General features: G+C 36.8%; 1 protein-coding gene and 1 long non-coding RNA gene across 4 annotated transcripts in view; one reads left to right on the plus strand and one right to left on the minus strand.

The window, feature by feature from the left end:
- Window positions 1-17,586, plus strand: part of LOC139129862 (igLON family member 5-like) — a 50,395-nt gene that overhangs the window by 8,545 nt on the left and 24,264 nt on the right. The gene's annotated exons all lie outside the window — the stretch shown is intronic.
- On the minus strand, window positions 1,464-2,622 carry LOC139126265 (uncharacterized). Its single transcript, XR_011550508.1, has 2 exons — window positions 2,347-2,622; window positions 1,464-1,651 (listed from the first exon to the last, which is right to left on the minus strand). It is a non-coding gene; the product is annotated as an uncharacterized lncRNA (long non-coding RNA).

Genomic DNA, 17,586 nt, shown 5'->3' on the forward strand with positions numbered 1-17,586 from the left:
TCATAACCTGGCTGCAGGAGGAGGGGTTCCTGAAGGTTAATGGGCTAGCATTATTTTTTTCACCTGATCCATTGTACATCTTTTCTACTCTCCCACCATATCAAGCCTTCTCTGGCTGATTTTTTTTCATTGACATTTGCTGGGAATCTTTTTTTTTCGAAAATCTTCCAGACCACCCCCAGGATATCAACTGGTCCACCCCTTAGCTCTTGTACTTGTCTTCTGATCATGAGTCTGACCAATCTAGAGTTGGCATATTTAATGCCAGTAAAAATGCAGGTTACTTATTCTAACTAAATATCAGAGAGGTATTTTCCTGAAAGTGGGATGCTGTCAAAGTTTGAAAACAATATGAAAATCTGTTTAAATGTAGAGGCTAGATCTTGTGTTATCATAGTTTTATATCATGACAGGATGTTGTTACTGCCATGTGATACTTATTTAGAGAACTTCTTGCTTGTGTTGTCCATGTGTAAGTAAATTTATGTTTCAGACAAATTCTACAGAAGATATATAGCTCTGTTGGTGGCACAGCTTGTAAAACTAACAGCATTTAGCAGCAGCTACTTATTTGGAGGTACAACTAGCACTACATATCTGCTTTATTCCAAGGCAAAACACACAAGTATTAAAACACTGAACTCTGATGTATACGATTTCTTTAAAAATTTGGTAGCAATGCATTTTGAGTGCTAACAAATAACACCAAGCATATTTTCAACTATAAGCTTACTCCTATTTCTGATCATCTGCTTTCCACACTGGTGGGAGGGAGGGAGGGAGGGAGGGAGGGAGGGGGAGAGAGAGAGAGAGAGAGAGAGAGAGAGAGAGAGAGAGAGAGAGAGAGAGAGAGCGCATTTAAAGTATTCTTGATAATTCAGTACTAAACTTTAAATGACAAATAGAAAGTTTCACATATCTAAGAATATTGATTATAGGTAGTATGCATGTTGAAAGTGAAACTTTTGCGTAACCCTTACCGAAATTTTAGGCCTCCCGCAAACTGTTACTGCAAATTTGCCGCAAGCTTTGCAGTAAATTTGCAGCAAACTATTTGCCGCAAATATGCGGGTGGTTCATTTTTCAGATGCAAATTAGGTTTCTTGTGAACTTGCTGCAAATATGCAGCAAACTCCCTGCCGCAACATTGCTGCAAACTCTTTGCAGCAAATTTGCGGCACAATCCTTGCAGCAAACTTGCGGCAAATTAATTTGAATGTTACTGAAAATTTGCCGCAAACTCCATAAGCTTACAGCAAACTATTTTATTTGCGCTGACCATTGTTTCTCGTGAAACTGGTATTTCAGAGTTTAGTTGGATAAAACACATCTTGTGCTGTCCACAGTCGGCCAATATATAAATATTATTTATCCAACTTAACTCTGAAATACCAGTTTCACGAGAAACAATGGTCAGCGCAAATAAAGTTATTATAAACAAAAAGATGACAGAGAAAAAAAGGTTAAATTCAATTGTGGTACAATTTATTTTATATGCCATGTTCATTTCATGCCACATAAGTGTCATGATCATGTCAAGATTTTCTTTTGACTTGAGAAGTTTCATGTAACATTAAATTACTGTCAAAGGCTGCGATTTGGCTTTCTGTTCTCTGAATTTCTTGTCCCTTTAGTGTACCAGCAATGGATTCTGAAAAATATAAATCGTTCAGGGAAGAGTGTAAGTCTTTACCGTTTGACCAAACATTGTAAATTTCATGAAAGAAATCCATAATTATTTGAAAATGAGACAAAATCAAGTTGAAAAATTGAAGCAGAAAATGCATAAATATTCATGATCGAAATTAAATTAATAATGATTAAAATGTTCGACAGCGGACGACTCGCCGTATGTTGTTTACATACACGACGTCGGCGACAATCTGCAAAAATCTCAGCACTTACTGTAAGCATGGAGGTAGTAGAGAAGGAGTCACAACTGAGATAATTAAATTTATTACTATTGTGCACCATTGGTTTAATCCCTTTAAGTCCATTGTTTAAAACCCCTTTCCCGCCATCTGCGTTGCCGACAGTACCTCCGCAACCGAACCGAGTGAAATTGACCTGGATTGCTGATGCGACTCACTTTCTCCACAGTGCTAATGGAGTAGTTTGTAAGGCAAACAGCGGCAAAACACATGGTCCCTTTGATCTCCGCCTAGTTGTGACTCCTTCTCTACTACCTGTACTACCTCCATGCTGTAAGTAACTGTTGTGAAACGAAAGTGAATTCAGTATGAATCAGTACTCACGAAAATTTATCTTTTGGTAAAGGTTGCAATACAACGATTACAGAACATAATTATAGCGATCGATGTAGAAACGAACGGTACATTGACTTACATTTCTGAACGGCTCGCAGACGCTGGACGATTCCCGGTCCGGTTGCAGGTCTCACCGTGTTGTGTGTAAATACCGTATTCAGAAAATATAGTCGGCATCTTTACTGCCGCTTGCGTTCACAAATTTAGAACTCCGCCTGTCCCTGGTACTGTATACACGTTTTTGCAACTATGTGATATCATTTGGCTGGCGATTCCATAGAAAGATCACAAAATTGTCCACTACAAAACTTGCTGATCACAAGTATGCAGCCGACACTGGCCGATGGTACTAAAATCTAACTTCGCGCCGATCAAGCCTCATGACGATAACGGAAGTGCGATCTATAAATATTACGCAATTAATAATGTAGTTTTTAAACGCTGGAATTGACTCTACAGCTGCACCAATCCGTTATATTTCATACTTAATATTTATTAGTTTAATGAAAATGGTTATTTTTATCATAGAAGGACTAAAAAGAGAGTAAAAATTCTTTCAGCACGAAGAATCAATATCAATGCGTGAACTGACCTTGATGAACCGTGACCGGAGAGTGTAAACATGTCGGCTGCTCGCAGCTGATACACAGGACGTGTTGTACGTTGGTGAAGTGGCGCATTGAATTTGCGTACAGCGACTCGGGACGGAGTGTAATCCTAAACCTCAAATTTGTGCTCGGCAATACAACTCTAACGCTGAAAACATGGACAAAGCCTTTTTAATACCCCGACCCATGTTATCAGAAGGCGAGATTTTGTCAGCGGCATCGATGGGACAGACTGTAAGCTGCAGTGCATTGTACGTACCGTATACATGTACTATATTGATGGGATGAATAGCTTGGAGCACAGCCACTACTCTGCTTGGAGGTAGTAGCGGAAACATTACTGTACAGATTTGCAGTAACAAAAGTCTACGACGTGTCCTTACAGACCATCATCAAACGCACATTTCGTTCGAAACTGTTTGCATTTTGGTATCATTCGCAGAAAATACAGGGTGTAACTTGCAAGACAGACAAGTCCCTGTTTCAAAAATTTGTTTCCCTAAAAATTCAGTTTTCGATCCAACCATAATTTACCCAACCAGATTGTCAAACGGCACTTTTATTACATCATGTCACTACAGTATATACTATAGATGCACTCTATATCCATGCAATGCTTTCACCAGCATAACTGAAGCTGTTCATTATCTAGCATTACCAGTTATTATAATTTAAAAGTGGATTGTCTGTTATGAAATAAAGGAACATAAAATATAATTTATAAATGAAAGATCAAGTTTATGTTGCTTACACATGACTGGTCAGGAAGTGCAACAGTACTCAGTGTGTAGTGTGTACTCCCTGGTAATGAAATAGTGGGAAATATGTCAATCATGTGTTGCTGCATATTTGCAGCAATAATCTGGTTTGCCGCAAATTTGCAGCAACTTAATCGTTTACCGCAAATTTGCTGCAAACTGACTTAAGGGTTTGCAGGAGGGTCACATCTACCTGCAAACTTCTGCAACTCCTTCCTGCAAGCTATATGCTTGCTGCATATTTGCAGCAAACTTACGGCAAATTTGCAGTAGAAATAATTTTCGGTAAGGGAAGCTTCCTCAATGAAAGTTTCCACCATTCTCATCAGAGTCATGTGCAAAGTTTGGTACTACAGAAACAAATTACCTGACATTTACTGATGAAAGTTTGTTGGAAAAGATTATTTTGACTGGCAATGCCAAACAACAGTTCAAACTTTACCATAAATACCATAAAAGAGGGAGAAAGGTACAAAGCTCCTGGTCAAAATGAAAAAAAAAATTGACTGAATTTAGGAAATTATGTACTCTGCAATTTGGAGAATTATTTGAAATGCTTGAACAATGCTTCACAAGCTTATAAACAAAAGTGAAAGTATAGGATCAATCTTGAACAGTAGTGACCCAATTCTGCTGGCAGGAATTGAGTGGTTTTTTTTGAGAAGACAATATTATTCTTGTGACTGTATCTATGAGACCTACAGCCTTTCTGTACACTTTGTAAATGCGTTTTAGCTGTTGTAATTTCTTGATATCAAATATGATTGATTTTCCTATCAAATGAGGAAATTTGCAGGACAATGACTCACAAGTTGGTTTGTTTTGATATATGAGTTTGGATGCATGCCATACAGGATGTATAGCTATGGAATCATGCTATGAAAATAACTGTCTTGTGTGCATGATCAGGGAAATTGTCTCAATGGATAAAACAAAATGTGGATAGCAATATCACTGTGAAGCAGTGATAAGCAATTGGTTTGGCCTAGCCAAGTATATCGCTAACAGGGGAAAGGTAATTAGGGACTGGTCAGTTTCTTCAGCTGGGAGGGGTGAATTAATGGGGGGGGTTTCACCCTGTTTTTACCTCGCGTGCGCATGCGCGCAGCGAGGTTATGGTTTAGGCATTTCTGTGTGTGTGTCTGTCTGTCTGTTAGCACGATATCTCAAAAACGGCTTGGCAGATTCCGATCACATTTCGCACACAATTGTTCTTCAAATTTGCAAGAACTGATTAGTTTTTGGTGGTTGTGCTTTGTGAATTTATCAAGTTATGAGTAAAAGAAAATTTGTGGCCTGTATAAGTCTATGGGACGCTAAATAAGTATGTTTGAGGGCGCTATACTAAAACATTTTACACAAAGTGATTTCTGAATTCAGTCACTCGGCCGCGCTGATCGCTAATCTTGAGTTTTGACTGTTGATGTCGTCGTGTCGACGTTTGACTTTAAGAATCGTGTGGGTTACTCTGGACATAGCGAACCAAAAGCTAGATTATCGAAGGTAAGCGTCATACAATGCATTTTTCTCTGAGAATGAGATGTAGAGTGACACTTTCAATCTTGTGTGTGTGTCAGCGAATTTATATTCCGGCATGGTTCCGCTGAGATCAGCATAATATTATGGCGACGTATTGACAGTCTGTGTCTTTTAAGTTGCTTTTCAAGATTGTATTAGCTACAGAACCAACAATGACAAATTTTTCATGAGATTTCCATGTTGGCATTGATGTTAAATCAGCAGCAGTAGGCTAGCTCCTGCGTACAATAGGTCTGCGTTTCCCGGCGGTACGGTGGTAGGCCGACGGCTTGTACCACACTGTCCACAGGACAGCACGTGGTAGAGGCCGTGTGCACAACCTGTACGCAGAGCTTCGAATACACTAGACAGAGTTCGTGTTTCCGTAAATTAGGCATTGAACTTGACAATATAGGCAATAACCAGAATCATCGACCATCGCCTGACAAGTGCACCATAGTCAGCTGTACATGAGTTGCGTGGCGTGGTGAGCAGGTTCCCATGGGTATTTATTTTTTGAAACGCGTACTTCAAAGGTCACGAACTCATTTTGCTGCTACACGGCGCGGCACAGATGATTGTATCGTTTTTGGGCGCATTGAGATACTGTGAAGTAGGTCAACTCGTTCTACATGGCAATTTTATGTGAAATATGCAGAATTTATACGCAAACGCGACCCCTGCCAGTCAAGAGCCTGCTCAGCCATTTGCACTTGCATCGACAGATATTGTTGGATCATAATTTTTCAAATGGTTTCTTTTCTTTTTTTCATTGCGTAATACAGTGGGGATAATGTCAAATTTAGATAAATTGGATTAATTTCGGGAATAAAAACAATGTAATGTCATAAAAGCCAATACCCAAGAAGTACTTTACAAAATGTGCACGCGAGGCAATTCAGTTCATATCTGGTTGACTTTGGTGACAGGGGGTTCACCATGTTTTTTGAAATGGCCAATGGAGGGTCAGTGTGTTTTTAGTCCCCACGGACACCGTCCGGGGGGACTTATAGGTTTGGTCATGTCCGTGCGTCTGTGCGTGCGTGCGTGCGTGCGTGCGTCCGTGTGTCCGTCCGTTCACGCAGATATCTCAGAGATGCCAGGAGCGATTTCATTCAAACTTGGTACAAGGATTACTTCATATGTCATACATATGCATGTCGATTTGTTTTGTGATACGATCCAATATGGCCGCCAGGCGGCCATTTTATTACGATTTTTTCATGTACAGAGCCATAACTCAGACATGTTTCAACCGATTTTATTCAAAGTTGGTACAAGGACATTGACCAATATCATAGATATGCACGTTAATTTGTTTTGTGATACGATCCAATATGGCTGCCGTGCGGCCATTTTGTTACGATTTTTTCATGTACAAAGCCATAACTCGGGCATATCTCAACCGATTTTATTCAAAGTTGGTACAAGGACATTGACCTATGTCGTACATGTGCATGTCAATTTGTTTTGTGATACGATCCAATATGGCTGCCAGGCGGCCATTTTATTACGATTTTTTCATGTACGGAGCCATTAAAGTCAGACAGGTTTCAACCCATTTTATTCAAAGTTGGTACAAGGACATTGACCAATGTCATAGATATGCACGTCAATTTGTTTTGTGATACAATCCAATATGGCTGCTGTGCGACCATTTTATTACGATTTTTTCATGTACTGAGCCATAACTCAGGCATATCTCAACGGATTTTATTCAAAGTTGGTACAAGGACATTGACCTATGTCATACATATGCACGTCGATTTGTTTTGTGATTCGATCCAATATGGCCGCCCGGCGGCCATTTTATTACGATTTTTTCATGTACAGAGCCACTAAAGTCAGACAGGTTTCAACCCATTTTATTCAAAATTGGTACAAGGACATTGACCAATGTCATAGATATGCACGTCAGTTTGTTTTGTGATAGAATCCAATATGGCTGCTGTGCGACCATTTTGTTACGATTTTTTCATGTACTGAGCCATAACTCAGGCATATCTCAACGGATTTTATTCAAAGTTGGTACAAGGACATTGACCTATGTCATACATGTGCACGTCGATTCGTTTTGTGATATGATCCAATAAATTAAATTAATTGCCAATTTGCATTTACATGATGAACTTTTGTTTTTAGGGTGAATGTCCGGAAGCACTGCATCAAACTTTATAAAATATGGTACCAGTGATAATTATTATTATTATTATTATTAATCTTTATTTAAACTCGATAACTCCATAGGTGAAACACCTCTTTTCGTGGAGGTTGAATAGACAAAAGAAAGTCATAATACACTTTACAGCACAAACATGAAAACACAAAAAACACAGAAGTACAGATATATAAAAAAAAACTACGAAAAGGCATCAGACAAGTAAGTATTATACAAAAAGTTGTTACAAGATTTCTTAAAACTAGCCAGTGACTCAGAGTCCCTCATTGATTTGGGGAGATTGTTATATTCATCCACACCCGCAACTGACAAGGTGTTCTGATAAAAAAGTGTACGTGCTTTGGGAACTTTAAGGAGGTTCTGATTGGAAGAACGAAGTGATCTGGAACGGATATAATTATTGAACATACTGGTTATGTAGTCAGGGGTTAGATTGTGAGTTGCTCTGTAAATTTGGGCCATACGGTTACAACGGAGTTTCAAGTTAATCTATCAGTGTTATGATAGGATGCAAAAATGTTTTGCAACATCCTGTTGATTAATTCCTAGTTGACTCATTTAATGACCTTTAGGATAGTGGCCTGCATTGGTTTTATGTTTTCATCACCATGGAACTCATTCTTGGCCATTGAGAGCCATCTGTATCAAAGTATTTTTATCACAGACCTAATTAATGAAGAGGATTCTATCCTCTCTGAGGACTTGTAATCAAAGTACCCATTAACATTAGTGGGGACTGTGTCATCAACGATGACTTGTTGAATTTCGACACAGGCTCATACTTGCCTAAAATGCATTTTGCCAGCCATAAATTTCATCATTCAGATGCATTTTCTGGTGTGCCTTTCGGGCGCATAACTTTAGTAATAATAAGATATATATATTTAGTGCCCCGTCCAAGCGTGAAACTTTAATATATCAGACATATATATATCAGAGATATCTGTATGTTTAAAATTTTTTGGCACGCCCTTTGGGCACGTTACTTTACAATATCAAACATATTCTTCAGCATGCCCCAGCTGCATGACTTTCATATATCAGATGTATATATCAGAGATATCTGGATGTTTAATATTTTTTGGTGCACCCTTCAGGTGCAGTATTTTAGTATATCAGAGATATATGTCAGAAATATCTTGATGTCTGTAAATTGAAAGTCTGTTTTGCAAAGTGTACTAATCAATATGAAATCTGCATATGAAAGGCATGACAAGTTACTGATACTTTTCTGTTTTCTCTATTAGAATTCAGTATTAGAAAGCAACATGCACTAACATTTCACATTCACATTTTTCTTACAACAATTCTGGACATCTGCTTATGCATAAAAAGTGTGGAACAGTTCTTTCAAAATACTGTCCTCAAACTTAATTATTGACTCTTTTAAGTTCCTATCTTACAACGTACATGACAATTTCATTAGAACAGAGAATGACAGAATGTTTAAAATATACCACCAAAATTATATACACACACACACACACTTAATTATTGAATTTATATTCCACCTTTTGTTTTCCCTTTGTTGCGTGCAGGTGGGGGGGGGGTCACCCTGTGTTTGAAAGTTGGAATAGGGGGAGGGGGTCAGCCACTTTTTGACATCAGCAAAAAATAACCCCCCCCCCCCCCCGAAGAAACTGACCAGCCCCTTACCAGTATACATAAGGAAAATGCAAGTAGTGAATGTGTATTTCACTGATGGAAATACAAATAGCTTGAGTTCACTGTCCAAAATTCAGCAATTGATTGAAATATGGGACAGAATTCCAATCACTAGAGTGGTAACTTCATTGTCCTCAATTCTTTAATTTTGGTCACCCTAAGTGATCAACAGTGATTCGATTCAATTTGCAACTGCACATATTGTTTAGAATCTGCAGATCCCTAATGGGCATTGCAACTACTTCCTACACTAAGGGTATATTGGTTTCATTGCCTAAATGCAGAAGAGTAATTTATTTCAATCACAAGCTGCATTACCCCAAACTTTTTTAATGTTTTGATAGAGTAAAATTATGCCTATATAATGGAAGTTATATTAGGCAGTTGGTGTGACATTCTGGATCAGTCAGAATCAGTGACAAAATTACACCACATAAATTCCATGTCAGACTAAATCAATCATCAGCGGGTCACCACATAGGAAAATGAACCTACATTCTTGCATGTTGAGAGAAGATTCTTATGTCCTATGGTGGCTAAATCTCTTCTTATGTTGAACATGTGGTTAATATGTTCATATAGCATGCAATGACCTTGACCAGAACTTCCCAGTCAAGTTGCAGGCCATAGTAATCAATCCCTTGCTTATTTGTGTTTTGTTGTTGCTATGATTTGCAGTAAGTCAGAAGCTAGCTGTGCAAGTGTCCCAGCAGTAACTCTGTGTCCCCAACTGGAAAAGATTAATCTTCTATTCCAAAATAAATTTTCTTCACAGAAAAGAACCAGAGTGCGAATTACAGTAAACACCACTGCATTTCATTCCAAAACCAGAAACAACTTTATATTTATGGTACAGTTCAATTGTAAGCAGCTTTGTCGCCTTGGTAATGTTTTCCCTTCCAAAACTTTAACCAATGTCATGTATTCTCATTAAATGAGAACTTGTGGTATGTACAGGGAAGATGGTGGCTTATAAGGTCAAACAGGGATATGTTTATTTACAACAGAATCTGTAGCAAACATTTCAAACAAAATATAAATTGTCGGCTTCTGTTTATTGTCACAATTTAGTTGTAAATATCACTGTCTTTTCTGCCTAGTATTCCTCAAACAGTAGTTGGACGTAACAATGGTTTTCTTGTAAAAGCACTCTTGAATAAACATAATTTTGTTATTGAAGTTTCCCTTTATAATAAATGAACTAATTAGTGCTGGTGTTATCATTTGAATTGTGATGGAATAAACCTTATTAATACAAATGATAAAATATAAGAAATAAATGCCTTTAACTTTAAGACACTGTTGGCTTATGACGTCACCTGCCTTTATCTTTTCAAAATGTTTCGATTCAAAGACATTTATCGGACAAATAGACTGATTCAATTTACTTGAAGTATATATATTATGTTAAGGATCTGATTGATTGATTGTCATATTTGATTTAGATAACTCAGATCAAAGTCAGTATTAATAAAGTTTACTTCCTCAGTTGTGATTTTTTCTAATAGTATAAGTAGGTCAACTTGAAACGGATGAATTCCTAAATTGTTAGACAACATAAAATTTCACTTTGATACCAAGACCCAATCAATATTTGTGAGGCTGTTAAATTTTAGATGACTCGGTTCCAGATATCACCTGACTGAAATATTTTGCCCTATACCTTGACAATTTACAAGTATTTTTTGTGCGTAGCCTCACACAAACAACACATTCAACTCTGATTTCTTTCAGCTGTTCCATCTCATGGAGAATGTTGAACAGCAGCAGTAGATGAAAACAAACCACAGCATTCCAGCAATAGCTCTTGAAATTTCAGAAAGTTCAACACCATCCCGTAAAGCATAGCAAATCCTACTGAATTTTATGAAGTGTGAGATTCCACTGTAAAGGGTGTCCCTTTTACAGGCTTGTGTGTGGTATGTCTTATCTTATCGTGACAAGCATATGCAGTCAGCCTGTATTTGACATTAAACTATTCTAAGAAGACAAGTTTAAACAAGTCAGCATTTTGGAATCAGGCAGTGATCTTTTAGCTTGATGGTTCATTGTAATCTTCCAGTATGATAAGTCTTCCTGAATCATATGTCCACTCTGACATATATGTAGTGTTGAAACCAAGTAGTATTGAGTTAATGTCATGTATATGTTGGGCAAACTTCAGCTACAAATGAATTGCAAGTTCCCTTAAAAAGTGAGAACTGTCAAGGTACTTTATTTTAGTTTGTACTTATGGAATGTAAATTGCATTAGTTTGCTATTGGCAAGTTCAAATATCTCTGTAATTTTGACAACTCTAGATTTCTTTTAAAATGATCGATACATGTGAATTAGTTTACCACGGTGAATAAGTTTATCAAGGCCATCTAGTAATAAGTGCTGTTATGTATAAGTAATAGGTAAGGAAATACATCCAATCAATGCTAATATTATTGCGTGAATCATCGAGTGTGTATAGATTCCAGTGAAACAAACATACTGTTAATTCTTAATTCTACTGGCATTAGGTTAGACATGTGAACAATATCCATTTGGGCCATTGACTATCCTAGATTGTTTTCCTGTGGTAAACCAGTTTGTTTCACTTGGTTGTTTAAAACTGCTTCTGTATGCCATGCGGACAATTGCACCCAAAATACTTCCATCATGCAGATCTAAAATTTTTGGATATGAGGCTGTTTTGGTTAATTATATATGAAATAAAAGTACATAACTTAAACCATTCTGATACTAAATTGGTTGTCTGCAGTCTGTACATTATTATGTCTACCTCGATCATAATTGGTACATTGCTATGTCATGTTGATTTATCAAAATGACAGGGGTTCAACTGTGTGATTCTTTTGAAAACAGGTCTGTAGCATGCTGGTTAGCTCCATACAAGTTACATTATGCATGCATGATTTGATTTGTCCACTTAACCAATAGCTATATCTTACAGAATATGCAAATAAACCAAGTATGTCATTCATTTTCATGATTGTGTAGACTTACACATTTTTTAACCAAACCAAGATAATTTCATCAGTACTTCTTTAATTATTTGTTCATATGCATTGAATAATTTCAGGCATGCCCCTTCTGAGAACTGTACAAGCAGCTGAACAGCATGCATGCACTTTGCTGCAGTACAGTAGCTCGAGGTTTTGCCTGGGTATTTGGGTTTTGCCGTCCGACCCAAATACCCAGGCAAAACCTCGAGCTACTGTACTGCAGCATGCATGCACTGACAATTTGAGATTGGAGGTCTGTTTGTCTTTAAGGAACAGTTCATGTTCCATGTTGGGTGAAAACAATATATATTTGTGTAACTTAACTCACTTAAGTCCACCCTATTCACATATGTGCCACTTAAAGTCTTCCTTTGACTATCTCCCGGTTGTTTCCAAAATATTGTCGTCAGTCTTTCTGTGAGCAATTGTGTGTCAAGAGGTTTATTTATAGTTGCCGGACTCCATTATCTCTGAATGGATTGGAGTCCATGTAAAAAGAGTTTATCAGCAATGTTATAGCCTGTTCTGTTTTGGAAGTGTTCCAGACATTACCTCATTGTGCAGTTCATAAAGGTTGTGTGATACAGACCCCATGCCATCTATTGATGGTGATCAGATCTGATAGGTGTGTCTGTTCCTTTTCAGCAGCCCATTCCATAATTTGTCAAACCAGGTACTGTAAGTGGGGGATGTGCAGTCATATTCCAAAGAAATTAATTTTGTGAATGACCGTGCATCGCTCTAGTAAAGATATTTTTATAGTACACTGTAACTCAGATGTTAGCTATCTGGATCATGAATTAACACATGTTACATTTAACCATAGTTTCATCTGCTTTGGGGATACTTTTTCAACCACAGTAATCAAGGCTTGAATACCTCTTTTGTTTTCTTTTAATGACAAACTATTAAAGTCTGCTACTGGTTAAGTGATTCTGAGAATGGAATAACATTTCCACGGAAATGGAAATGATGAGGGACATTAACAGAAGTTTGGTGGTAATTTACCGGTGCATTTAATTATCAACAGTCATGCATTTAGCATGTGTATGCTCAGAAAATTGAGATGAATGGGACGGTTTAAAATCAGTAACAAGATATAATATGTAAAGTACAGAAATCTATACATATATGGTTTACAGTAAAATTAGCATACATTAGCTGTTTTTCAGGTTTGTGCTTTAACAACTGTTTGATTGACCTATCACATACAAATTTTGCGACAATGCAGGCAGGGTGAAAAAATTGTGTGCTTGCATTTCACCATTTTTAGTATCTTGTGTTTCCCATGTACTTATTTCAGTGTTTTAAAGCTAGACATTATCAATTAATCATGTCAGTCAGTTTTTTAAGGTAAATTTACCGGTAGATATTGTTAATTTATCATCATGCAGCTGCTGCAAATTCAGTATTGAAGTTGCACAAAACGGTTGCTCTCAGTAATCAGGTTTACCAATGTATACATGTATATGCAAAGCATGAAATATGCTAATGAGACACTGTGTTTAATTATAGTATACTTTCATGGTGTCTATTTGGTGTAGACATGTTGCTGTTACATAATTTGCATTTGTGCCCAAAAAAACCATTTAACATCCACAAAATAAGTAATCCAGTGTCTCCAATGTCCAAAACTTCATGCTAAAATGAACTTATTTCTCATCCCTCATGCAACTCTTGCATTCAGTTAAAATCATTCAAGTGAAAAAAAGATCTTACCAAGACATCATACAATTTGCCAATGGTTTTAAATACATATCACAGTACCCTTTGAAAAGTTGAGCCACAAAATTTAGCACAATACTGAGAAGATATTAGTAATGGAGATATTAAAGTGAACAAATTCTGTTGACATTCTATAAATTGAAACATGACAAAGTGCTGTTAAAATCAGCCAAAAATCAGTCTTTAATGTCTCCCAAGTCACCAATTTTGTGCAGGGAAAATTTACATCTCTGCCGAGCCATTTAATCACATCTTTTCAACACAAAACTACTGGTTTAAGTGACAGTTTGTTTAATATCATGTTATATACAACTATTTGATGCAGAAGCACGAACTCTCACAGACTATTTTCATATTTACAGCAAATAAATGAGAGATAAGTTGTTATTCACTGCTCAACATCACATGTACAGATGTTTAGGGCGTGAATTTTCCACATGCAAGGAAACCACAGAACACATGTTGGCAACGTGAAATATCCCACCAACATCGGAATACTCCCGCAGTGGGTGTACCTGATCTCTGACCTGTGAACTTGGATGCCACTGTAAACACAGCTGGGTTTTACATTTTCGTCAGTGCAATTTTGTGAAAATGGGGTCAGTGCATTTATACGGCCGAGAAATTCACTAAAAACCTCTGCATACCAGTGGCTGTTGTCAATTTGTAACTATCCAGTAGCAAGTCACACCCCATTGAAATGACCTAGTAATGCATACCAGTAGTAGGCGACTGTCTAAATATATACCTTCTGGGCAGGACCATTTCCTGCCAAACTATTCTCAAGGAGAGGCCACTGTGGCTGCAACCATTAATTCTAAGGAGGGGTGTTCAAAAGTGAAAAATAGACGTGAGAACAAGAATTATAGAAAAAGGTTATCATGACGTTGTTTGAAACTACGTAACTCTCTGCTGACAAAAGTGTTAACTTCTTGGAAAAAGTTTTTTAAATATGTACAATCAGAGTAACCAAATTCTTAAAAAATTTGGAACATAAAATATATTATATTGGTAATTCATTATATTGACAGCACACCAGCTAAGATGTATCTGTGTATCCCTTATCCCTTATGCTGACACAAATGAAATTGGGTACAGTGTCAGGAAAAATTAGAGTAAACCATTAAATCATGCCGAATTGAAAAGGTCTGCCAAATACTTGATGTCGAGCCTTCCTTTATCACCATTTTTTGCTGTAAACGTTTTACAAATGTAGAAATGGTTAAAATGATCTTGCGACGGAGGTAGGTGTATAAACTACATGTACAAAAACAAATGATACTATGACAGATTAATACTTGCACCCAAAATTTCATTTATGATATTACCCATACACAAAGTGAATATTACGATGGATCCTTAGAAAATGTGCACCCATGCAAATCCAAGACATCCAACATTATTCTGCTAGACAATTTGAAATGCAATACTATTTTATTTCATTGCAGACAAGATGGTATGCAAGGCCACATAACTTTGATTTATTTCAAGGAATGATATTGTATACCCTTGTGCTAGAGAAGGGTCTACAAATTTCCACAACTGATATTCTTGAGTAAATATATCAAATACATTTGAAATTCCTCCATGAGATATTCTCTTTGTCGTGATTTGCAATTCGCATTCAAATTTGTTGACAGCTAGCAATTAATGAGAGAAATAGCAGTTCATTGTTATCATTGTTTCTCACATTGTGTCAAAAATTGGTCTAAGGGAGCGTTCAGTTATTATTGCCAGGGGTGGGCTGGCAAATTCTTCCTTTGCATCGGTCAAAATAAGTGAACCCCACTCTTTACCCATTGCACCAAAAAGTTGATGAGCCCCCCTTTTAAGATGACAAATATTTCATGACTCCCCCCACCCCTATGCAATTGCTAGAGTGAAGCTGCATACACAAACACCTCTTGACAAAAGGGGGGGATAGAATCCAAAATAAGACTCAATTTTTTTCAAATTACCCCACCTAACAAACTCACTCTGACTTGCTATAATTTTGAAATCCTCCTCAAAAAGGGATTATACAGAAATTACAGTTGGGTTGCATTTTTTGGGTGCAAGCATTTTTGAAGTATCATGAAATTTCATGCATGCCTTTTGGGGAGGGTAACTGTTTTTTGCACAACTAGTAGAAGGTCAAATGTGGCTGATACAGTGCTTTGTCCTAAAATATCAAATCATAATACATGGTAGTCTATTGTGCAAAATATTATCTTTTTCCCATAAAAATAATCTATATCTGTAAATTTATGTTTGATAATTCATGTAAATGTACTTTGCTTGCAATTGCGGTGAAAAAGTGCATGTACAAAAATTTGATTTTTTTATTTCATTGATAATGTTTATGCACTATACATGGTATTCTATGAGAAAACTATGTAATACTTTTTCAATACAAACTAGCAATATCTAAGCATTTGTAGATGTTTGATAATTGACACAAATGTACTTGATTGGAATAGGGTGGTTACAACTCCTATGTGTACAAAAAATTTTGATTTTGGAATTTCACCAAAAATGTTCATCCACTATACATGGGAGTCTATGATAAAATTGTGAATATTTTTTTTTTTCCAATGAAAAACTTGCTATACCTGTTGATATATAGACTTGGATAATTGACATAATTGTACTCGATTAGACTAAAGTGGTTACAAGTGGATGTGTGTGCAAGAAATTTGATTTTGGAATTTCACTGAAATGTTGATTCACTTTACATGGTAGTCTAAGAGGAAACTATGAACATTTTTTTCCTATACAAGACTAGCTAGCTAAATCTGTATATTCATAGATGTTTGGTAATTCCAATGTCCTTGATTAGACTAGGGTGGTTACAAATGAATGTGTGTGCACGAAATTTGATTTCTGAATTTCACTGAAATGTTGATTCACTATGTACTGGAGTGTATGAGAAAAAATGAAATTTTTTTTCCAATACTAACTAAACAGTACTTTAATAGATGTTTGACAATTGATAAATATGTACTTGGTTCAAATAGGGTATTTTAAAGTTCAGATATGGACAACAATTACGATAATGGAATTTTACCCGAAAGAATTATTTCACTTTTCATGGTAGTCTACAGGTAGCTATTCAATATTTTCCCTGACAAAACTTATTATATCTCTAATATGTAAGTAATAGGAATTGTTCATTGCCCTCAGCGAGCTCGATTTTCAAGAAAACAAGCCTCAGAGTTGCCAGGCAAGATGTTCATGTGACAGATAATTATACTTTTATTCAGTTTTACAGCTGAATGATATTTCAGAGAATGAAATCATGCAGCAAATCATTTCTATTTCCAAGAATATTTTTGAACACTGAAATTGCTTTTTGATGGGACAGATACTTATGAAAATCAAGTGACCCCCCCCCCCTCTGTGCTGTTTGAAAAATACATGACCCCCCTGGAGTTTTCAAATTTAATTAAAACACATACCCCTGGATTTTGCCAGCCCTCCCCAGGCTGTAATAACTGAACGCTCCCTTATAGCAAAGTTCCCAGGGATGACATCATCACATTGTCTTTATTTTGTAATCAAATTTACATGTTAGACTTGGGACTTTTTCAAATTTTCACTTGTTCAAATTTGTGAAAATATCTTATGGTTCCAAAACCTGATCTCACATGCATTTATTCCAACCTTGGCATCTGTTATTTTGAACCGTGGAATGTGAATATACTGACAGGGGTTGGGATTGAGTTAAGTGTCTCTGACTGTGTTGTCAGCTTCTCTGGCTTGGTGGTGTACATTGTGAGTTTGAGTCTGATCAAGCACACTGACATGTACTCGTTTAACCTTTCACCCCATGGTAACAGGCCCAACCCATTGTTTCTAATGGTGAGTGTGAACGTGTTCATATTCACAGGCAGT

The sequence above is a fragment of the Ptychodera flava genome, chromosome 3 (assembly GCF_041260155.1).
Source record: "Ptychodera flava strain L36383 chromosome 3, AS_Pfla_20210202, whole genome shotgun sequence".
Classification (NCBI taxonomy): domain Eukaryota; kingdom Metazoa; phylum Hemichordata; class Enteropneusta; family Ptychoderidae; genus Ptychodera; species Ptychodera flava.